The 23,321-nt window shown below is 41.9% G+C and overlaps 1 protein-coding gene across 3 annotated transcripts in view; it reads left to right on the top strand.

The window, feature by feature from the left end:
• Positions 1 to 23,321, top strand: part of PALM2AKAP2 (PALM2 and AKAP2 fusion) — a 265,867-nt gene that overhangs the window by 26,382 nt on the left and 216,164 nt on the right. The gene's annotated exons all lie outside the window — the stretch shown is intronic.

Genomic DNA, 23,321 nt, shown 5'->3' with positions numbered 1-23,321 from the left:
TTATTTGAGCAGACAGTGTTTATTAGATGTGAAACACAAACATGCCTTATGGAATAGCTTAAAAATTAAAATGTTAATTTTTAGTTTGTACAGTGTCCCCCATTTAAGTCATACTGTGTGTTCATCAATAGCTCTTCATTGTCAGCCCATCTTTTAAAATGGACACATAGGTAATTGCCCTACTGTGCAAGAGCCATAGGATGAAATGGAGAATTAGATTTGTGGGCAGCACATCACCCACAGAACATTTTGTTTTGCAGGCATGCTATAGCAGGTGTCCCCTAAGGCAAACACAGACTCTAAAACAGACCTTAAAAGTAGCATGTATCTACTACATAGCTCATAGCTCAATGAGATCCATCAAGTCTGGTGAAGATGTCACTCACCATGACTCTGGCCAGCCATGAGCAATGACGGGTCAGAACAGCATAGAAACCCCACAACGAACAATGTTTCATATGCCAGTGACATTGTAGGGCCAAAACTGTCCCTTTCCAATGCAATTTTGCTTTCCTGATAAACAGGAACTGCCAGCTGCTAAAAAAACATGGCAGACAGGAAAGAGAATTCAGCCTTTTATGAATCCCAGACCATAATCAAGATGAATTTTGCTTCATTTTAAATAGGATCAGATTGGAATGCTAGTAGAGGAAAGTTCAATTATTTTAAGTCTGGAGTATTTATTAAGAAATAGCAGACTTGACATTTTATGATATCTAAGAGATTGTTGTCTGAAAATGTATTTATTGGATCTAATCTGCATTTTGGCAAGCCAGAAGCTGTGCAGTGTCTGCTCACGCCCCTCTACTGCTGGAGGTGGTGACATGTGGCGTCAGATGGTGATCTCCAGCTTGTTTCAGAAGGCTTCTGCAAGACACTAGGAGCAGGCACCTGTTGGCTGGCTGGCTGCTGTTTTCTCTTAATCACTTTGGTTGGTTGGATATACTATGCAAACACAAAAGGGACGATGAGGAATGGGAAACAGCAAGCTCCTTCTGTACACTGGAGAGCCATGCCTTGAACAGTGCTACTTACCTGTGCTGTAAAGGAGACTCAAGTATTGATTAGTTACTGATTGAAGATCATGTTCTCTGTGCTCACAGTGCACTTAGAAGAATTATTTTTTAAATGGTAATTAGAAAAACTTAACACAGGTTAAGTTCTTTGCAGCTAAACCAAAGTGGAGAAAATTTGTACACAAGTAGCAGATCCAGCAGACCTATAAAAAGACACGAGGACTGGAACTGCTTTTATATCATGTTGCATAAATGCAACTGAGGTGTGTTGGAGTGGAGACATATAGTCAGGTGCTCCAGACCCAGCTGAAGCCCTGAGAAGGTGACAGCAGCCACAATTCTGGACAATACTTTGCTGGAGCCTCCACAGTTGGTGGAACAAGAAACCCATCTCCTCCATTTAAACCAAAGTGACTGACTTTACACAGAGAAGGATAGCCCAGAGCAGATTTACAACTGCAGGGCAAAGAAGGCGGTGGCAAGCAACTGGAAAGCAGTAATTGCTGCAACAGTGAGGTCCTTTGGAAAGCAGATACACGCCAGTGCTTACATCCACATGGGTTTTAACTGATCATTGCTTTGGATGGTGAGAACTGAGGTTACAGGAAAAATTATCCAAAATGTTCTGTATTTACTTCATAAATTTTTGCAAAATCTTCCTACAAATTTCATTTTTAAAAATTAAACTCTTTGATAACATTTATTCCTATATAACAAACTGAAAAAAGAGCTATATCATCATATACCTGATTATAACTATAAGATAACTGTATATAGGAAAGAAGTTTTTCTTTTTTGAGGGGGTGCTATACATATGTCTCTGTATAAAATGGAGTTCAATGATTGCTTTGTGACTCCTGTTAGCCAGTATAAGGTGGACTCCCCCAAATAACAAAACTTAGCAAGAGAATAGGAGATGGACAAATTAAAGTGTTGATTTGCCTGAAAACATCTGGAAAACAGAAAGTAGTGCTCCACAAATTTGTGTTTTGATTGATTGCTGGAAATTATTTGCAAAGCTAAACCAGTGCAGGAAGCTTGAAACAGAAGATTAAAAAAATACCCTGTCTTTGCAGTAGCTGCATTCATTCATTGTCATTATTAAGATCTGGGACTTAGGCTGAATAGCAGAAAGATTTGCAGTAATCATTATGCATAGGGAAATGTGCTTCATGCACAGATAAATGTTAGACATCTTCTTTGTGTGATATCCATGGGAAAACTGTTGTTCCATCAACCTACAGTCTAGTTCAAGCCTTTCTGATTCCACATGGCTCTCCCTGATCATAATCACAGAATGAGTAAGAATGGAAGGGGCCACTGGAGGTCATCTACCCCAGTCCCCCTGCTTAAGCAGGGTCCACTAGAGCAAATTGCACAGGATTGCATCCAGATAGTATTTGAGTATTTCCAGTGAGGGAGATTCAACAACCTCTCTGGGCAGCCTGTTCAGTGCTCAGTCACCTGCACAGTAAAGGAGTTCTGCATGTTCAGGTGGAACTTCCTCTTTCTGCCTGTTGCCTCTCACCCTATTGCTCGGCATCACTGAGCAGAGCCTGGCCATCCTCTTGACACCCTGCCCTCAGATATTTATAGATGTTGGTGTGGTGCCTTCTCTGTTGTCTCTTCTCCAAGCAGAAGAGGACTGGTTCCCTCTGCAGTTCCACATAAGAGAGAGGCTCCAATCCTCTTGCCTTCTTTGTAACCTTGCCCTGGACTCACTCCAGAAGCATCACATCTCTACGTAATAACACTGTTTAGGTGTTTAGGTCATCTATACACCCCCTCATGCAGTCACTTCCAGCTCAGTGTCAGTTAATTCCTAGCCACAGAGAAATTAAGTTAAAGAAATACCTTTTTGTGTTTTTGTTTGTGAAGCAACAAAAAAGATTCATGTCACTTCTGTTTTCAAGGAAGTGTTCAAGCCTGGCTGTGGTGAAAAGCACATGGCCTGCCTGCAAAGTTGTGCTGTCATATATTGTACTGCACAAACAATGATACCAGTGTGTGAAAGGTACAGAGGAAAAAGCCTTCAAGCTCATCTTTAAGTATGTAACCTACCAGCACATGTGTAACTTCTTCCTGTTGGAAGATAAACTAGTTATTTCCCTGAAGAGCTTAGTGGGGTATAGAGATGGATATCCTGCTTTTGGAAATGACCAGAAAGCAATTATTTATCTTTGGAGTCAAACATGAACTTCCCTTGGCACTACAACATTCCAAGTTAGATTTTGGGTTTGTGCCACATCAACAGCACGTGCCTGTGACAGTGATTCCAATGCTGCATCTCTGTCTGGACCCTTCCAACAGAGATGGCAATGGCTCAGATGCCTTAAGGAAACCTTTAGTTGACCTTAATGTGGGGAATGAATGTTCCTTGGAATAAACAGTTTGCAAAAGGAGGCTGTTAATAGCAAAACCTCAAAGGCTCTTGCACAACTTCAGAAGGAGGAAGCTGGTGCTTTTGATTTTTCCCAGCTTTGAGACTTCTGGGAGAAATTCAACAAAGAAGCTGTTGACATCTACACTTGGAGCGGCTCATGATGTACTCCTGGTGGGAAAAATTACATTCTTGGGTTTCATAGTCACTTTTAGAAGCTTTTTATAGTTGGTAGAATTTGTCTTATGCGATCCTAGTTAGAAGGAGACTACTGTACCACATCAGAAAAAGTGCTAAGGTCTTAATACATCAAAGGAGGAGCCTCCAGCCTTCAATCTGATGCAGAAGTTTAAAATACTCTGCTGCCTCCACTGCAGAAGCAATGACTTTTGTGTCTGAGGCATAGTTACTGTTCACTGTAACTATTTTTCATTTGCCATCTCAGACAACAAACGCAAACTCAGGGAGCTTGCTTTCAGATTTGGTGTCATTGTAATTTATAGACCATGGCCCCATTTCATGCAGCAGCCAGACACCTATCTCAGGAAGACAAGAGGGACTGGCACAAATACACAAGAGCTTCGTTAAATGGGGCAGACAAACAGCAGGGTACTTTCTGTTAAAAGTTTTTGAACTCATAATCATCCCATCCCAGTAAATTTCAATTCTAATCACAGGAAGGAGGAAATAACAAATAGAGGTATTGACATGAACGTATGGGCCAAGAACAGTGGGAGAGAGGTGTAATGATGTAATTGGTGTGCAGTCTTCAGGAGGTTCATGCAAAAATTCATCAGGTGGGAAGGGAAGGAAGAGACAAAAAGTTGTGTAGAGCCATGTTTGAACTGTGAGCTTAAGAAAACAGCAGGCAGAGTGGGTTCAAGCCCACTGACATTAAAGGGTAGTTTGTCAATAGTTCCAGTCTGCTTTGCAGCAGGCTTTAATACTCTCGTCTTTGCTTTCAATTCCCTGCCTGAAATGCTTCTGGTCTGTCCTCAAAATCAGATTTTGGCGTGTTACTCAGAGACTTTGCCTGTGAATCCCTTGAAAGCAGAGCAGCAGAGTCTGCCTGCTGTCTTACACATGACAGCCTGACTCAGGATGCACAAGGCTGCAGGGAACTAATGGATTTTTTATGAGAGTTTTTAAGGGCATCACAGAAAAGGGCCATTCAGTCCATCCAGTCTGTTGTACCATCCTGATAGTAACGAACGCATTACAGCATTTCCCCAGTGCCCTACCTTCTAGGGGAATACACTGCAGCTGTAAACCAGCTGTGCTTCATTTGCACTCTGCAACAGAGCCCTTTTGTCTGCTTTAACTGCTATTTACCATCTTCTCTTTCACCATTCCTGCCTTCTCCTTCTGTCCCTATGCATGGCTCTTTATAGGCAAAGCAGTTTCTGAAAGACAGGTTATCAGTTTTAAATGTAGCTTTTTCTGGGCTTAGCATCTATTCTGATAATATTAAATCTAAGACTATTTGTGATATGGAGGAAAATGAAGAATGACTCCTTTTGAGTGAGTAGAAAAGGATGGCACGTTGCTGCCCTGGCTCCAGCTTCATTGGAAATAATGGATTCCTCACTGAGCTTTAAGCACTTGGCAGAGGTCTTGATCTAATGACATACTGAAGCAAGTTTGCCACTCAGTCACGGCTACTTTGCAGACACCACATTTAAAATTGTGTCTATTTGCTGGTCAGTATGATCACAAAGATTTTGTGCAGCTCAGATTTCTGCTGTGCAGATGTGGCAAACAATGAAGTGACATATTTTGCAGTGGTTTGCATCACTTTCCCTGTGACCTGTGCAATTGTGACAGACATAAACACAATGTTGCAGGTTGCCAAGGGGCTGCTTTTTCAGCTGCTTTGATTTTTAAGTCAATGTCTTGTTCCTGGTGAAACAAATGGTGGGCTGGCAGTGGTATTTTGGATACTAGTGCCATCCGGTGGCCCACAAAGAATGCCATAACATCATTCAGTGTCCTCAAGGAGCACTAACACATTGCATTTTCAGCCAAAGTGGGACCATGAAAATACACGATAGGAAAAGTAAAAGGCTTGAGTTTTAGAGGTCCATATTTTATTATTATTTTATGTACTGTGAGTACAGGCCCATTTGCAAAAAAGAGATGCAGTCTTTGGCTGTGTTTCGATCAGTTCAGAGCAAAGGGGAGTACCCAGAAGTCAGCACAGCTATCTTCTGTTGCAAACTGTTAGTCATTCTTCTCAGCATTTAAAGAAGATTATCAGGGATTAATACTGCTTGTATGAAAAAGGGAAAAAAGGACTTATATTACAGTATGGTATAGATGGACAGTAGTTCTGCAATTTAGTAAAAGGACTTTTGTGACATCTGCATATTGGTTCATAAACACATATACATCCACATGACAGTAGGAAATGAGGCAAAGTTTATTAGATCTGCTCATACTGCTGGGGACAAAACAAGAAAACGAAAGAATACAGGCAAGACTTTATTCAGGTAAAAGGAGAAGGAATGAAAAGGATGTGGTAAACTTCAGGCTACATGGGAACCATTGCCCTGAGTTGTGTTACTGAGATAAGTAATGAAAAGGAATTTTAGTTTAAATCAAGGACTTATAGTTTGGGACATTGGGAAAATTGGCAGGTGCTGTGAAATCTGCCATGTCTTGATGAGTTCTTCATTTGCTGTTCTCGCGTGCTGTGCTTCAAGGGCAATGTGTCTTTGTCCATGGCAATTTTTCTTCAGTTAGTAAGCCTTAGTAGGGAAAGGGGTTGCCTGAAGACTAGGAAGAGATACAGACTGAGGAAAAATATGATTTTGAGATGTGAGCCATAAAGCAGCTGTTTGTAATCCAAGAGTATTTGACAGACTTTTTTGTCTGAATCTTTTGTTCTTGGAAGTGCTTTAATGTTTCCCATCTTACCATTTGCAAAGCTTGAAGGCCCTCAAACACAAAAAAAACTTAACATATAATAGACATCTACTAAGATGAGCAGAGCAGGACCAGGATTTTTTTGCCTATGACAATTTTTATTTAAGATTACTGCTGAAAATTGTAGCTCATGAAATGACTTCCAGGAGGAATGTGAGCCACATGATCTATAGAATAACCAGCTCTGACCACAGCTATTTACAGGAAAACAAACAGGCAACTTCCAGTAAAGCACATACTTGAGGCACAAACCCTGGCAACGGGATTAAAATGTGATATGCATGGCCTGAGAGTCTAGCCTGATCCCCTGATTGCCTTACTCAAACAGATTAAATTGTTGGTAACAAACAGAAAACAGGCATTGCAGAGACCTTTGCCTCATACTGGCTTGGATGTGGTTGTTCTTGTGACATTAATGTGAATAGGCTGATTCACTATTTGTATCCCTGCCTAGAAGATGGTATCTTTATCAAAACACATTTCCAGTTCTCAGAAGAGTGCTAAAAATAGTAGAAGTAGATAGAAGAAGAAGATAAACCAACAGCAGGAAGCAGAGTGTATGGATGCCATTTACTCCAATCTATTTAATTACATTGGTTTCTAAAAAACAATCATGTGGGGGAGGACTCAGAAGAAATGATGCTTGTTGTTTTTATGGATGTATTATATTTGTTAATATACAATCTTATAATGCAAGGAACAGCATAGCATCATGCAGCTCCCAAGGCAGACTGGAAAAGAAATCATGACTTCAGGAATCAGAATTTCTTTTAAGTTACCTACTTTAGCAGATCAAATGAGCCAGTGATTCTCCTTCATAGCTCAGATTCTCTGTGGTGTAATCTCAGGATATTTCCCTTCGGTCATGCTGCTGCATGATGAAAAGATTTCAGTATGGCCCTCAGCAGGTCTTCTCACTGTTTGCAACTTCCCAATACAAGAATAACTTGTGCAAAAAGAGCAGAGTCCTCAATCTCTTATTTCTTTGCCTTTGATGTGATGACAGCCTGGCAAGATGTTATCTAGATCTGAATGACCAGTTGTGTTTGGGGTATACTCCTGCTCCAGGGAACGGACATGGGATCCAGCTGCTGCTACCAGCTGCTATACCAGAAAATTCTCCTGTCATTCATGCCTGAAAGACTGGATCAGAGGTGTGATTTATAAAAAATAATTGCTCTGGATTCTCCCTTGGCTCTCTGCCATTGAAGTAGAAGCTTCTGAAGAAAATTAGATTATGGGGAGCAAACTACATATTTTGTGGGTGGCAAACAACATATTGTTGTCTTCCTGTTACTTGTTACTCTTCTCCATAGTTGGTAGAGACAAATGACTGACTTACTACATGATTTGCAGAGTTATGATGAATAAGTATCTTTTCTTTATAAGTAAGGGCCATGATAACTGTGTCTGACAAGTCCTTCAGGAAGAGGTCCACACAAGTGTGGCTGTGTAGAATTGCTTTGGCAGAAAGAAATATACAAGGAAAGGTTTTGCTTTCTTTCATGCCTAGCACAGTACAGAACAGAACAGATCTGGGGCCTGTAGGCACCTGGTGGGAAAACACTGGTCTCCTAGCCTTTGGTTGAAAGTCTTCCTTCTATGATGTGTACCTTGTATTGTGATATTTGGTGTTTTCTCCCTTCTTTCCACAGAAGTGCTTCATCAGTGGTTGTTTTGAGTGCTTTTGCTCACCATAAGGGTGAGCAGTCTTATTTAAGTCATAGAATCACTATGCCAGTTCTGTGTAGAGATACCTCCAGAAGGAGCTCCTTGATACTATAATGCTTTCCATGACATCTGGTGAAAATGGACTCAAAGCTATTTTTCTCTTCAGACTTTTCCTTCAGGTACTAAGTACCTTAGCACTAGCCTGAATTACAAATTACATTTTTGCCTACATAGCACATTAATCAGGGGAGCATGATGATTTAGGTTTTGTATTCACTATTCATTTTGTATTCATAGAAGAAAGCTTGAGTTTGGATTGGTTGGAGGTTGATAAGGGGCTGGGTGTTTTTCTCATAGAAAATACAGCCATCTGCAGATGAAATGCTTTATCCTCTAGTAGAATCCAGCAGTTTGCCACTTCTGACATTAGAATAACAAAATAGCTTGTAATATTACTGATTGTTACCAGTACATCCTACCCACACTCATGCTCATGGGAGTCATAGAATCATGGAGTCGTAGAATGGTTTGCATTGGACAGGACCTAAAGACCATCTCATCCCAACCACGATGCCAGGGGCACTTTTTACCAGACCAGGTGGCTCAGAGCCCCATCCAACCTGACCTTGAACACTCCCAGGGATGGGACATCCAGAATTCATAGACAACTTATCACAGTAAAGAATTTCTTCCCAACATCTAATCTAAAGCTACTGTCTTTTGATTTGGAGCTATTCCCCCTTGTCCTGTCTCTACACGATCTTGTCAAAGTCCTTCTCAGTGTTTTTTGTAGGGTCCTTTCAGGTCCTGGTAGGATGCAATTAGGTCACCCTGCAACCTCCTCTTTTCCAGTTCCCAATTCCCTCAGCCTTTTCCTGTCGTGCTCCATTCCTCTGAACATCTTGGTGGCCTCCTCTGGACTCCCTCCAGCAGTGCCATGTCCTTCCTGCACTGGGACCTCAGAGCTGGATGCAGGGTTCCAGGTGGGGTCTCACCAGAGCAGAGCAGAGGGGCAGAATCCCCTCCCTCCCCTGCTGCCCACACTGCTCTGGATGCAGCCCAGGATGTGTTTGGTTTTCTGGTCTGGGAGTTCTCATGGCTGGGTCATGTCCAGCCTTTCATCCACCAGCATCCCCCAATCTTCCAGCAGGGCTGCTTTCAGTCTGTTCATCCCCCAGCCTGTGTTGATACTGGGAGTGTCCTGACCCACATGCAGCACCTTGTACTTGGTCATGTGTGTTGGGTTGATGTGGCCAGAAATGTGCATTCTATCACCATCTGTTAAAACTGGGTGGGGTAGTGATTCCTTATCTCCATATATATATCTCCATACTATCTGCTCATGGGCTATCTTTAAGACCAGGTGGGGCAGTCATCTTTATCTTTTCCATAACCCATCCTCCCTCCAGGAAGATATCATCTGCTCTTGGCCCATTGAGTCCCACTGTACGACTGATAAAATGACATCATCCCACTGGGAGATGCTCCAGCCAGGGGGAGGAGCCAAGCCTTTCCTACCTAAATAAAAACTGAAATTTTGGACAACAAATTACTTTCTTTCCACTGGATTTGAGAGGAAAACCAAACCTTTTCTCATCATCCCTGGACCTTCAGAGGAAAACTGCACTGTTCTACAGGAGCACTGCTTCAGCTGAACCACATCTGCCACTGCAGGGGGACTGCAGCCACCATTTAATGGGACTGCTACCAACACCCTGACTGACAGGGTGTCAGGTTGTATTCTGACTCTGTCAGTGTTTTTGGGATTGTTCTTTGTATTTCTATTTTAATTTTCCTATAAAGAACTGCTATTCCTGATTCCCATATCTTTGCCTGAGAGCCCCTTAATTTCAAAATTATAATAATTTGGAGGGAGGGGGTTTACATTCTCCACTTCAAAGAGAAGCTTCTGCCTTTATTGGCAGATGCCTGTCCTTCAGCCAGGACATCATGTTAAACCTCTTGAGATTCCCATGGGCTCAGTTCTTGAGATATCCAGGTCACTTTGGATGTCCTGATGATCTTCAGGTGTCCATCTTGTAAGCTGTTGTAGGCTATCTGCTAGCAAAAAGCAGACACAGGTGTCTCTTTTCCTATCCCTGCTTGGCAACAGGCAGTTTTGTACATTTAATTTTCAGAGGATTGTGAAGAGTGCAGGTAGAGTGGCTTGGACTGGTCAGTAGCACCTCCCATTCAGGCTACATCTTTAACTTAGCAGAGCAACCTGTCTGGCCATGAATTCATTGTGATCTGTCTACAGGCTGGAGCACTTCTGTCTATTAATCCTTGTTTGACTGGAAGGATACCTAGGAAACATCCAGCTTTTCAGGGACAGGAGCTTCAATAGTGTCACTACTGGGTGGTTTGCTGTGATCTGATTGTAGTGGCACTGTGCATGCTATGTCAGGCAAAACTCAGCTTGCTGTAAGACCTTAGTGTTGTGACCTCTTTTATTTGTGGTTTGTATCCAGTCTTGCAGCTTGTCATCTTTAACATTTTAGTTTAGTTGCTCTGATAGGGAAAATCTGTTATTTCTAGGAGCTGTGCAGAGCAGTGATTTTGCAGGCAAGCTGACCCTTGTCAATAGTGGATTGCAGATGATTTGAGTGGTACAGGAGACAGATGCTTGCCAGATCAGTGATGTATTCTGTAAAGTTTATTCTGATGCACTGGAAGAGCATGCACTGCTAATGTGTAGGTAGTGACCTCATTCTGTTCATATTAAAGGTAATGGGTGAAGCCATTTGAAAATCCCAGTGATAATAGTCTCAAAGTTTTCTTTAGCAGGTATACTGAGAGCTTAGTAGTGTGTCAAACTTGTGTCCTTCAACAGAAAGAAGAAAAAAATAAAAAAAAAGAAAAATAAAAAAAAGGCTTGAAGCATTTGAGTAAGTTATAAATCCTGAGAATCCTGAGTAGCCATTTGTGGAAAACCATTTGTCCCTGCTGTTATGAGCCACTCCCTCAAGAAACTTTTTGCCTGACAGTTAGAAAGCATCCTGAATTTGTGTGTTCATCTATATCACTGTTGAATACAGTCAGGGCTTAATGACAAACACTATGTACTCTTCCTTGAGCTTCCACTGTTTTTGTACTCAACAGTGAAATGTGACAGGAGGCAAAGTTTAGGTAAGTTCCATTTGTTCCTTACCGGAGAAGCATGACTCTATATTTGTGGAATATACCTGTGAGAGGATCTGAGACACAAAAATTCACAAAATGGTAGGGCTTGATGGGTCCAGCCTCAGGATTTAGCAATCCATGTAGTTTGCACAGAATTCCTGCTCACAGTTCTTACATCTGGCTGTGAGACTGTTTCTGTCATAACATAACAATCCCAGGCAGGAATTAGTACCACTTTCTATTAGATTTTGGGCAATTACACAACAGAGGGACTGTATTTGCCACAAAAAGCTTGTAGTCTAAATAAAGTTTCCTATCCCTGGTGCCAGACCAGTTGGAAGCCAGTCAAGATATAGTGGGTTGTGTTGTCTCTGTCATGGAGTGGGAGATTAAGAGAGACCACCAAATAAACAGCAGTGATCATCAGTTGTGGTAAAGGATGGAGATGCTTTTCTTGTTAAATGATATTACAAAAAGTGAATATTTTAATATTCTATATGGTTGCTGGAGCCCCATCCTGGTCTGCCAAACTGTAAGCAAAAACTAAAATATCTTTCTGACCAGGACTTACTGAGGCTTCTAAGTCATTTCTTCACTAGAACTCTTTATTCCCTTCCTGTGTTGAAACTTTCAGCCAAATGTGGTCCTGACTTGAGCTATGGGAAATGAATTTTGTGTAGAATTCAGCAGCTACTGTCTGTGCAGGATGACTGGTCCACTAACATTCAGGCCATGAAAAACTTCCTATGAATTCCTTCATTGTGAGAGGTAACTGATTACGTATCACATTAGTGCTAATCCACAGAGGAGAGGGATTTTTCAACCCCTCTTCTGTACCAGGAAATAAATTTCCAGTACTCCTCCTAGACTATCCTGCCATCCCTGGAAGAGCCTTGGGTATGTCCCCATAAAACCATGTGTTGGTTTTACATGATCTTCTGCAGGTCCCTGCAAAGATGAGTAATTCAGTTGTATGCGGCATCATTCCCAAGCTGGTAATTGTATCCCACTTGTGCTCTGCAGTGGTCCAGCATTTCAGGTAGCAGCACAACCGTCAAGCTGAGAAGAGACTTGTGTGGAAGATGTAAATAGTTGAATGGAGGGCCAGCAGTTTTCTTTTAAAAGTGAAGAAAGGAATAAAAAGCTAATTTTAGGTTAATTTGAAACAAAAATAGGAGGTTTGGTTTTCACCTTACTCTGGAAAATTCCTTCATAAACTGGGTAGGGAGCTGTTGTCCCTTTACCTCTCTCCTTTGTCTTTTACTTCTAAAAGTAAAAAAAGTGACACTTAGTCACTCTATCAATGCAATACAACATCTCTGACCAGCTTTTCCAGAAGTTACATCTCTCTGCTCGTAAGGTAGCAGAGTTTGTTCTGCTAAGGCAAAGACAGCATCCCCTCAAAAACCATGGAGCAGTCTGGTCAGCAAGGGCAGAACCCATTAATTATAATTTATAGAACAAGACAGCTATTTACTTCCAGATTTATTACCACAGAGAGAGTATAGAGAATGGTTGTTCATATCGTTTAGTGCAAGCATGGAGCAAACACTGTGTTGAATTCTCACAAAGTACCCTTGACTGTGGCGTGAGAGACAGGTGCTTCAATTTAAGTGGTGCGTTGCATCGCTTATGGCCAGTGTATTTAAGCACCTCTTGCCTTTTGGACACATTTCCTAAGGTCTTTCCATATAAAAGGTCAGAGATCTTGCTTGTGGGTGTCTCCCAGGTGGAAGAGAGTCTACAGACCAAGGGAGTGGTGTACACTCCTTGGAACCTGCTGCTCTGCTGCAAGTTGTCGTGGCTTCTATCATGGTTTCAACAGTGCAGCCAGCTTAGAAATTGAGACCCTTGCTTTTTCTACAAGGTCCTGCAGGAAATTGGAGTTTACAAACCATATAAACTATTGCAACTCGCTGTATTTTTCACCTTAATCCAGTCGCTGAGTAAAGAGAAATACACATTTCACACAGATCTGAATTAAATAACATCCTTCAACGGGGACACCTATGGAGATGCGCAGAGCAGCGTATTGAAGACTAAGCAGGTGATGACAATTCACTGGCTTTATGTTGTCTGAATCCCTGGAAGAGACTAAGCTGTCCATTTTAGAAAGATAAAGCTTTAAGAAGAGTACTAAGCCTTTGGAGGCAGCCTCAGAGAAGGATCGGAGCTTCCTTAAGGAAGAAAGATTTGACCTTCTTTAAGGATGTTCATGTGTGCAAAATTGTGTGTCCGGATGGAGTAATGGTAGAAGGAAGAAAGAATATGAGTTTGAGAAGGAGTGTGTCTGCAGGTGCATCCTCTCTGTCCCCTAACTTCATAGAAGGAATTGCTGCAAAGATGCGTTTTCAAGCAAAACTGACAGAAATGCTCCATGGAAGAAGGAGAAGGAATGGTTTCAAAATTCAGTGTTATAGAATAGTAGGGCCTCCTTTGTGCAGGGGTCTGCAGAACACCCTTGCAAAGACAGAAGAGTTGCACGGGAGTAGTTCAACAGAACCTGCATAACATTCAGTAGAAGAGGCCCCATTACTCTAGAGGAGGCAGGCAGGAAGAGGCAGGAATCAACCTGCATCCCTGAAGCTTCTTGTGTTACCTGCATGGTTTGGTTTTGGGTTTTTTGGTACACTCATTGCTGTTCAATAAGCTGTTCAAATGGTTTACATTTTATGAATTTTCAGGTGTATGTGTCAGCTGTGTGAAATTCCTCTACACTATACAGGTTTTGCTGTTTCAGATTTCCACAAACCCTGAGCACCTGGGCAGATAAACCTGCAGAAACCACACAGCAGGGTATATGGGTCACTGATATGACCTTGGAGTTGTGAATTTGCAGATACACTTCAGAGCAAGGATGCAAATCACGGAAAAATGCTGGCAATTTTCTGAAGGGGACAAACCTTTGATGGCACAGCAAAAATTTGCCATCCCTACAGGGATTTGGGCTCTGGAACCAAGCATCAAGGTGATGAGATCCCACATCAATGCAGCAGACTGAACCTGTGTACTGCTGTGCACCCTGCCTGTGGCCTGCAGCCATGAGCACCCTACCCTGAGGCTCTGTAGCTGATCCATTCCTGGAGAGCAATCAGTCACATCACAGATTTCATGCTCTTACCAGTTCCTCCGTACTTGATGTGACCAGGTGGTAAAGAAAAGGTGCATTGGGGTCTCTCTCTGGGGTATTGCTAGGATCAGGGTGGTCTTTGCCTTTGACAGTGAAGGGAGAAGGCCAGCAAATGAATTTGTTAGGCAATAAGAAGAGTAATGTCCCAGCTGTTCCTATTCACACAGAAAGCATCGGGATGCCTGACCTAAAGGAATGACATAGCAGTAATTCCTCCTGCATACTGCTAAGGTTCAATGTTGAGGCATGTGATCTTACACCTGTCAGATTAAATAAACTGGCTGGAGATGAAGACAGTTCTTTTATGTGCTACGAAGGCAAGATGCCAAGACCGAGGCTGTGTAGGATTTTTAGCATGCCTGGATCAGAGCATGCTTTTTACCAAGCACATGGATGTGTCTACTGTCCCAGCCATGATCAAGTTCCTCATTTATGGTCAATGGTCTCTCTGTGTTCTCTGTCGTAGTAATGTGACTCCCCTGATTAACTGGAGAGGAGACAGAAATGTCATGTCCAGCAGCCCCACCAGTTTCTGTGACCCAGCAGAGAGCTACTTCCTAACTGAAGAGGGGCACTCGTTCCTTCTCAGACCTGTGTGGGTCTTCACAAGATGCAAATGTGTAAGATCTCCAGAGCTGGTCAAAAAGCAAGAGGAACCCAACCCTCTACAGCTGCTTCAGGAAGAAAGGAAAACCTAGCCAGAAAGGTGGTTTGTGAGCTGGTGTGTTGTCACATTAGCATCACCAGTTTAGAAGGGTACTGGCAGATAGTGGCAAGTCCCAGAGTTTGAATTGCATTACACTGTGCTTGTAAGGAAGGTTCTCCCCCTCTTTCTCTGTAAAACCAGGCATTAATGTGGAAGTACATTCTTCCTGAATGTAGAAGTTAGGACTCAAAGTAGTTAGGACACCAGCAGCTGCCACACATGTTAGCAGATCCCTGAGCACCAGACAATGTAAATATCCTTAGCTGATGATCTAGATTAGACAAAAGCTTAAAGAAAGGGGTTTGAGCTAAAGATTTTATCTCACAAATGAGAAGTGCTTTTCGATAGCAGAGGCTCCCTGCACAGTACAGCTGCCAAGCACAGCCCTGTGGCAAGAGGGTGGGATGTCACAAAGGTCGTGCCGAAAGCCTCGGGGCCGGCAGGCAGGTTGCCACACGCACAGGCAGAGGGAGGAAGCCTCAGTAAGAACATTTTGATGTGAGGCACTGAGACTCTGAAACAATTTGCTAATCCAGCCAGAATGTAAGGATTAAAACACAAAGCGCTTCATTTGGGTCTTTTCTACCAGTGCTTTGAAAATAACAAGCTGAAAGTTGGATATGATTCAAGTACCAAAATTAGCACTGTCCCTGTGGATCTTGGCCATTACTCTGTGCTGACCAGCCAGACCAGTTTGTTCCCTTTCCACTGCAGAAAATCCAGTTTCCTCTTAACACTTCATACACTTCATATACTATGTCTTGGAGAAGTTTTAAGTTTCTTGAGGTGAACATGTCTGTCATATAAGCAACTGAAATGTATAAAGAGGAAATCAAATTCTTCTGAAATCCCAGTCTTGGTAATTCTAATCTAAGTTGTGACCAAGTGGAAAATAATGCATGGAGATCTTCATCAGACATTTGCTTAGGGGAAAACCAGAGTAAGCAATCATAGCTTCAGGTTAGATGCCTTATAATCTTGGTGATTTATTTTTCATTTCTAGATAAACCTTGTATAGGTGTTTCTCTGCACATTCAGCTGTGATCAGATGTGTTTCCACATTTACAGTGAGGCTTTACAACAGCTTCATTGGCAGTATAAAGAGCTATTTATGGAGCGTATGGAGCATGAGGGTAAACAAGACACTTTTATTTGAAGCTGTGGAAATGTGATTAAATTATGCCCACAGACCAAATCCTGGCTTTCTTCTTTTCAGCAGCAGACAGTGAAAGAGTAGACATTGAATGGCATGGATTTAAATGCCAGTTAGTAGCAACAAGAGAGTAGGGAAAGTTAATGAAAATTAAGATTTTCTACAAATAATCTACTCAGGATGAAGAAACTCCTTATTGTATACTTTTGTGATTGAGAATGTAAAGTCTGCTTAACATTCCTTGTCCAAAATATATTTTTAAGAAAAATACAGAGAAAAAATACTTGATTAAAAAGTAGCTTCTTTGAGAATTTTGCTGGTTGTCTACATAAAATAGAAGTTTCAGAATTTATTCTATGTGACATGATCTAGAAAATTCACCTAATTTTTTGGAAGAAGGGCAATTTTCTAGATGAAGGCAGAATTTTTCATTTAGCTCAGGCTGCAGTAGAAGAAGGTCAGTGCTAGCAAGCTGTTCATATCATCCTGGAGGCTAGCTGTAGTAGGCACTAGATAATGAAAGGTAGTTGCCTGTCATTTATAACTCCTATTAAGGATTATCCAGAATAATGGGTAAATAATTTCATTATTTATACTAACAGGCTCTATACAGTTTTTTGAGCACTTTCCAGAAATAATTGGTGTTGAAGAGAAGGTTGCTTCTGTACTCAGGTGACTCTGAGCTCTGAGCTCAGGTGACTCATTTTCAGGGTTAGTGTAAAAACTTCAAAGTTCTGGAAGACACGCTGATGTGGAGTCAATAGAGAGTGGGAATCTGACATTTATATGGTAACTACTTAATTGTTGCATCTCAGAGAAAAGATCCTCAGACACCAATGACCCTGGTCACCTCTCAGCAGCCATTAAGGAGCCTGATACCCATGATCAAATTGTAAATTCATAGGAAAGTGAGACTTTTTTTCTGTCAGCAACTGAAGGGAAGCAGCATCTGTGGGTGTCAGCCCATGCCCACTTCAGAAATGGGGGAAAAGAAGGGAAGTTCACTAAAACTTCATTCTCCAAGAACTTGTTATGGTGGTGGCCCAATCAGAAATGCCCATGGATTGCATTAGAACCTGAAACTGCTTCCACTGACCCAGCAGCTCTCAGTGAAAGGAATATTAGTATATAAAATCTGGGTTGCATGAAAATGAGCATTACTGCTCCATCGAAGTGGGGATTTTCTCATGGGATACCAGAGGAACCATGTTTCCTCCTCAAATAATTTTACTTCACCATCTCAATGAGACATTTTTCCATTACTTTTCAAAATTGCTAATGGCGGAATTTTTTTAAAAGGAAATTCCTTCCCATGTTCATCAGTTTTCGGTAAGGGCTGTTTTCCTGGGAGCAGTGCCATCCTTTTATTTGTTGTTTGAGATGCATGGTGATTTTAATTAAGCATTCATTGTCTGTGTGCTTTGTGGTGGTTGCCTTCAGTGACCAGAGAGCTATAATTACAAGCACACAGGGCAGCTGAAATTTTTACTGCAGCCCTTTAGAGGATTGTGGGAACTGCTGTCTTCCCCAAAGATGATCCCTTCTCTTCCTGGAGAGTTTTGACTTGGATAGTCTCAGACATTGGCAGTGAGTTTGTGGCAGTTGGGAAATGTTCATAATTCAGAAGCCCTGAGCCACAGTTAGTCTTACAGGGCTCTGTGTGAATGAACCCCTCGTCTGATATCCAAGCAGACAAGCTGACTATTCCAGGTCTCCTACTCGGAAACTGTAGGGCAATGTGCAGGTGGGAGCAGAGCTATTCTATTTACTTTAGTAGGTCAGCACAGCAGAACCTCATTTTATCCTGCTATGCAGGCAACAAAAAATATCAATAAAGACAGCTGCAGACCAGAAATATTTGTTCTTTTACTGGGAGAGCATTTAGGTTGCCATAACTTATATCTCTTTACCTCTCTCAAACCATACTTGCCTTGTGTGTAAGCAAATATTTCTCTGACCCTCACTACTAGTGAAAAGAGATGCAAAGCTGCAGTGAAAGCAAGTGTATTTCTTCATCTTGAGGGTCACCTCATTGCAAGTAATTCTGCCTTACCTTTAGCAGGGGCCTGTTCAATATGCTAAAAACAAAGCATTTCCATAATTTCCAGGCTCTTCTAGTTACTCCTTTACCAGGTTCTGACTCTGCAAATAAAGTTTATTTTATTTCCAAAACAAACATGCCAAGTCATATCTTGCATGCTGTGGCAATCTGGGTAATGGGAATCAACCCTTGTGACAGCAATCTCCATTTTATACCAGTTTCACAAGAGACAAGGAGGAGGGCATATCTGATCATGAGCTGTTCACCTTGTCTCCAGTCTCATCCTTGCTTCCTGTGTGCATGCAACTGTGGAAGGAGCAGGCATGAGGAATGGAGCTAAACCCAGCCCTTACCTTTTAGGTGGGTTTCTCTTCTTCCCACAGGCTGCACCTGTGCAATTGGGATTCCTATTGTTTATTCCTCGATAACCCTTCTCCTTCTTGCTTGGAGTAATGGAAATTGACACATCTTTATCAAGCTGTACTCCTGCTATCCCTGCACCCCATCTAGAATTTCCAACTCACAATTTGTTTCAATTAGGTATGAAGGAGGTCTAAGTAAGGGGGGCTACCAAGGTCTTAGGCACCTGGGACCCTTGAAACAATGACTCTGTGTTTTTGGAAATGAGCTTTCTGCACAGGAGAACTGTGAATGGAAAAGGGTGTCGATCTCTTAGATGCTACATATAAGCAGAGAGTGGAGCTCTCTTTAAGTTCAGAAGATGTACTCCAGTATACACGGTCTGGGAAGCTGTATACATACAAGGAAGTTGTCCCTGGCTCATTTTTCAAGTGAATCAAAGCTTAGTGAGGTGACCATGGGATTTCAGGGAACTGGGCAGAGAGGGTCTTGCAGGAAAATGCTTAAGGGAGTAAAGCCAGTAGCTTGCATTTATGTCCTGTTGATGCTATGATTGCAGAGAAAAAGTGGACTTCAAGGCAAGAATAGGCTTGATTCTGTTTGGAGCTCAGTAGGAGAGGAGCTGCAGTGAGAATCGTTTCCCATAATTGGAAAAAGCATTTATTTTTCCCAGAGCTCAAAACAAGAGACCAGACAATCCCCCAGCTTGCAATTAGAGAGTGTGCATGGCTACCCATAACAGCAGGATTTTCGCCAGGCATAGTCATGCAGAACAATTGGCAGCAAGTAATGAGAGTGGGCATTGACAATCCAAAAGGAGCAGGCATCTTGCCACTATCCTTCAAGGTGTGTTCATCCTGATGTAACAGTGTCTCTGCTTCAGTTCTGCATCCTGCCTCTGCTGGTGCTGTGATTTGTGTGGTCTGCTGTGGAGAGGAGAGGAGAGGAGAGGAGAGGAGAGGAGAGGAGAGGAGAGGAGAGGAGAGGAGAGGAGAGGAGAGGAGAGGAGAGGAGAGGAGAGGAGAGGAGAGGAGAGGAGAGGAGAGGAGAGGAGAGGAGAGGAGAGGAGAGGAGAGGAGAGGAGAGGAGAGGAGAGGAGAGGAGAGGAGAGGAGAGGAGAGGAGAGGAGAGGAGAGGAGAGGAGAGGAGAGGAGAGGAGAGGAGAGGAGAGGAGAGGAGAGGAGAGGAGAGGAGAGGAGAGGAGTCCACTGTCTAGCCTCTGTTCCAGGTAGCCTCCTAGGCATCTGTTTTTGGTGACTCTGCTGTGACAGGAAGGCATTGTTTTAATGCTAAGAATTCCATCCTTTCCAAAATATAGCTTTTTGGAAAAAAATTTGTGGCTTACATGTTGCACATCCACGTATGAACACCTGAATACAAATCTCATTTTCCCACAATGTGAGTCACCTTCCCATTTGACCTATGTTCTTTTCCCATCCTGTAGATCTGAATTTAAAAAAAAAAAAAGTATTTCCCATTTTACTTGTAACTTGGTGAAGGGACAGTTGCAAAGGTTAAATCCTGTTTTGCTCATTAATATTTCAAATATTCAGAGTGCCCTGAGATTACCTCCCAAATGGTATTCCTCTACCATTTTGGAAGGGTAGTTGTCTGTGATGATTATCTGTATTATTACAAAAGCAGAACAGAGAGATACACCTCAGAAAGACACAACTTTTCCTTTAAACATGCCACAATCACAATAAAATTAGTTTCGGTCTTTTCCACCTCTCTTCAGTGCCATTCCTCGAGTAAAATTTTTGTTTAAAGCAAGCACTTTATTTTTGGTGCCAGGACCCTTAGAAATATGTAATTTAGCGGGAATACTTGGAAAAAAAGTTATCTGTAAGTAGATGAACAAAGTAATGAGAAACATTTACTGGCTTACTCATAGAAAAGTGCCTTAACATGCTCAAGTTAAGCATTTGCTTCAAATCCCATGTTTTCAGTAAATTGTTGAATCAGAAGACTGTTTAAGTGGAGGACAAGATGATTACTAAAATCCTTGGATGTTTTTGATAGGATTTTTGTCATCCAGTCCAGCCTTCTACTTTTCCAGAACCTGCTCACGTAAACCAGGTACACATATAGTCCCAACCCTCAGAGGCTGGGATAAACCTAAATGGAATGTGATATAGTGACCTGAAGGTGGAATGTCCTGACAGCTGATTTGCACAGTTTCTGGGAGGGGAAAAAAAAAAAAAAAAAAAAAAAAAAAAAAAAAAAAAATTTTTGTTATTGTATTCCTCAGCCATACTTGTACAAAATCAGAAGGTAAAGGCATACACCCTGAGGCTGTCTGAATGCCAGTGAAATGGAAACGTGAGCAATATTCCAATTTAACTCCACAGAAATCCACTGGTTAGTAAGTAGTTCAAGTATTTTAGTGCCCGCTGTGTTGCTGCCTACAGGGAAAATACGCTAAGTGCTTTCCCTTTCTCAGAAAGAAAAGGAGTTTTCATCTATCTTTTATAAGGCTTTCTTGTCACATCCATTATACAGCATGACACAACCAGCCAAAGGATGTATTGTGGTGGTTTCCATCACATGTTTTAGTGACAAGGGTTTTGTGGACAGTAGAATACATATACATATACATATACATATACATATACATATACATATACATATACATATACATACACATATACATACACATAGATGCACTTATCAATCTAGATCACCTTACAGTGAAGGTGTACATACCTTATACTGGTCTATGGAGTGTCAAACATGGAGTGTTAATGCCTACATGTGTGAAATCCAACATTTTTCATCTGGCCAGCCTGACACAAAAGGGCAGAATTGTCCTTATTCCAAGAATATTAGGTCATTAACTGGAACAGCTTTTAGAATTACTTTGTTCTGGTCCATGGCTGACTAGCTATTTGAGGAAAAAACAAAAAAACAAATTATGATTTTCAGACTCCATGTACAGTGTTAGTATAACAGAATAAAAAAAGACAAGACATGTCCCTGAATAATATTGGAGTTTGAACCATCTAATACACTATTCATTTCAAAAATATAAAGGGCTGATGCAGATTGGAAGATAGGAGTGATGATCCACAGTTCACAGTTCTGTATCAGAAGGATTTTTAAAGGTGCACACAAATTCTGTATGCCTGTATGTGCATAAAAGCAAACTTCCTTCTGTGTGCAGAAACAAGCGAGATGTGAAGATGGGCACAGTTTGTGGCATTTTAGTTACTGAAAATGCTGATTTTCCTACTCTGAAACAATGTGAGCAGATTTTTGGAGCAAGAGGAGGGCCAGCAGGATGAGTAGAGGGATGGAGCACCTCTCCTAGGAGAAAAGGCTGAGAATTGGGAATGCTTAGCCTGAAAAAGTGGTGGAGTGACCTGATTGCAGTCTGCCAGTACCTGAAGGGGCCCTGCTAGAAACATGGAGAGGGACTTCTGACAGGAGCATGCAGAGACTGAAAAAGGGGTAATGGCTTCAAACTGGAAAAAAAAGTAGTTTTAGATTAGATGTTAGGAAGAAATCCTATGCTGTGAAGGTGGTGAGGTACTAGAACAGGTTGCCTGAAAGTTTTGGATGCTCTGGGAGTGTTCAAGGTCAGGCTGGATGGAGCTCTGAGCTACCTGGTCTGGTGAAAGGTGACCCTGCCCTTGGCAGACTGCTTGGAATGAGATGATCTTTAAGGTCCCTTCCAGCCCAGACCATTCCATGATTCTAGGATTCTATTCCATGAGGATATATTTGTTCAGCAATAGTCTTACACATTTCAGACAGTGGGGACTGTGTATATTAATGTAGATATACATGAATAATCAGCATGTAAGAGTGTGCAAAACATTACAGAGCAGCTTGGCACATGCAACATTTAACTGTTTTGCTTCTTCTAGGTTCATTATTCCAGCCTTTCCTGATATCACCATTCTGGTGTCTAACTCTTCAGCAGAAGTGGTCCAGGCAGTTTTCTATCTCCATGTTTCCTTATAGTGAGCTTGATATTAACTAATATTTTTTTTAAAGTTTCCTGGTCTTCCTTGTAAATGTAATGTTTTCCCCTCAAAATGCCTTATTTGATGTCCAACATAAGGATGATTAATTTCTGCATAGGCAGAATCTTATCATATACTCCTTGGGGATGAGGCATGAAGGTTTGAAATCCCTTGAAAGCAGAGAATTCCCGGAGCACCAGTAGGGCACCTATAAATAAGGAAGGAAAACTACTTTGTGGATTTAAGGAATCCCCAAATGCCTTCAAACCCAACCTTACAGCTACTGAAACATTTAAATAACAAAAAAAAAAAAAAAAAAACAAAAAAGAGTTTGCAGATGAGAAATAAAAACCATTTTTCCGATAGAAATGAGGCTGACTGCTTTCATTTATTACTCAGTATTTCTGTCTTGGCCACAAAATCTGAAATAAGGAAAGATCTTCAGGAGAGGGAATCTGGTCCAGGATGGGGATGGATGGATGGATGGATGGATGGATGGATGGATGGATGGATGGATGGATGGATGAGGACGAATGCTCCCCAGAATGTGCAGAAGGCCGCAAAGGCAAACAGTTTACCTTCTTAAGAGGAAGGTGTTGCAGGGGGAAAAAGCAGGTCATTCTGCTCCTGAAACACCTGAGAGAGTCTGCTGCCTGCTGAAGGGAGCAGCCCCGGTGCAGATGAGGGAGTGGCACTGAGCAGGGCTGTAACAGCTCAGCTGTGGAAAGGACTGAAGAACTGTGCTGTCCTTGGCACCACTTGGTCACTCCAGCTTCAGGGACCTGGTGAGGACCAGCTGCTGGCACGTGTTGGTGACTTGAATGTTAAACACAGCCAGCTGGAGGTTA

Source organism: Oenanthe melanoleuca, chromosome Z (genome assembly GCF_029582105.1).
Source record: "Oenanthe melanoleuca isolate GR-GAL-2019-014 chromosome Z, OMel1.0, whole genome shotgun sequence".
NCBI classification, from domain to species: domain Eukaryota; kingdom Metazoa; phylum Chordata; class Aves; order Passeriformes; family Muscicapidae; genus Oenanthe; species Oenanthe melanoleuca.
The sequence above is the reverse complement of the archived record's forward strand: the minus strand, read 5'-3'. Positions and strand labels throughout refer to the sequence as shown.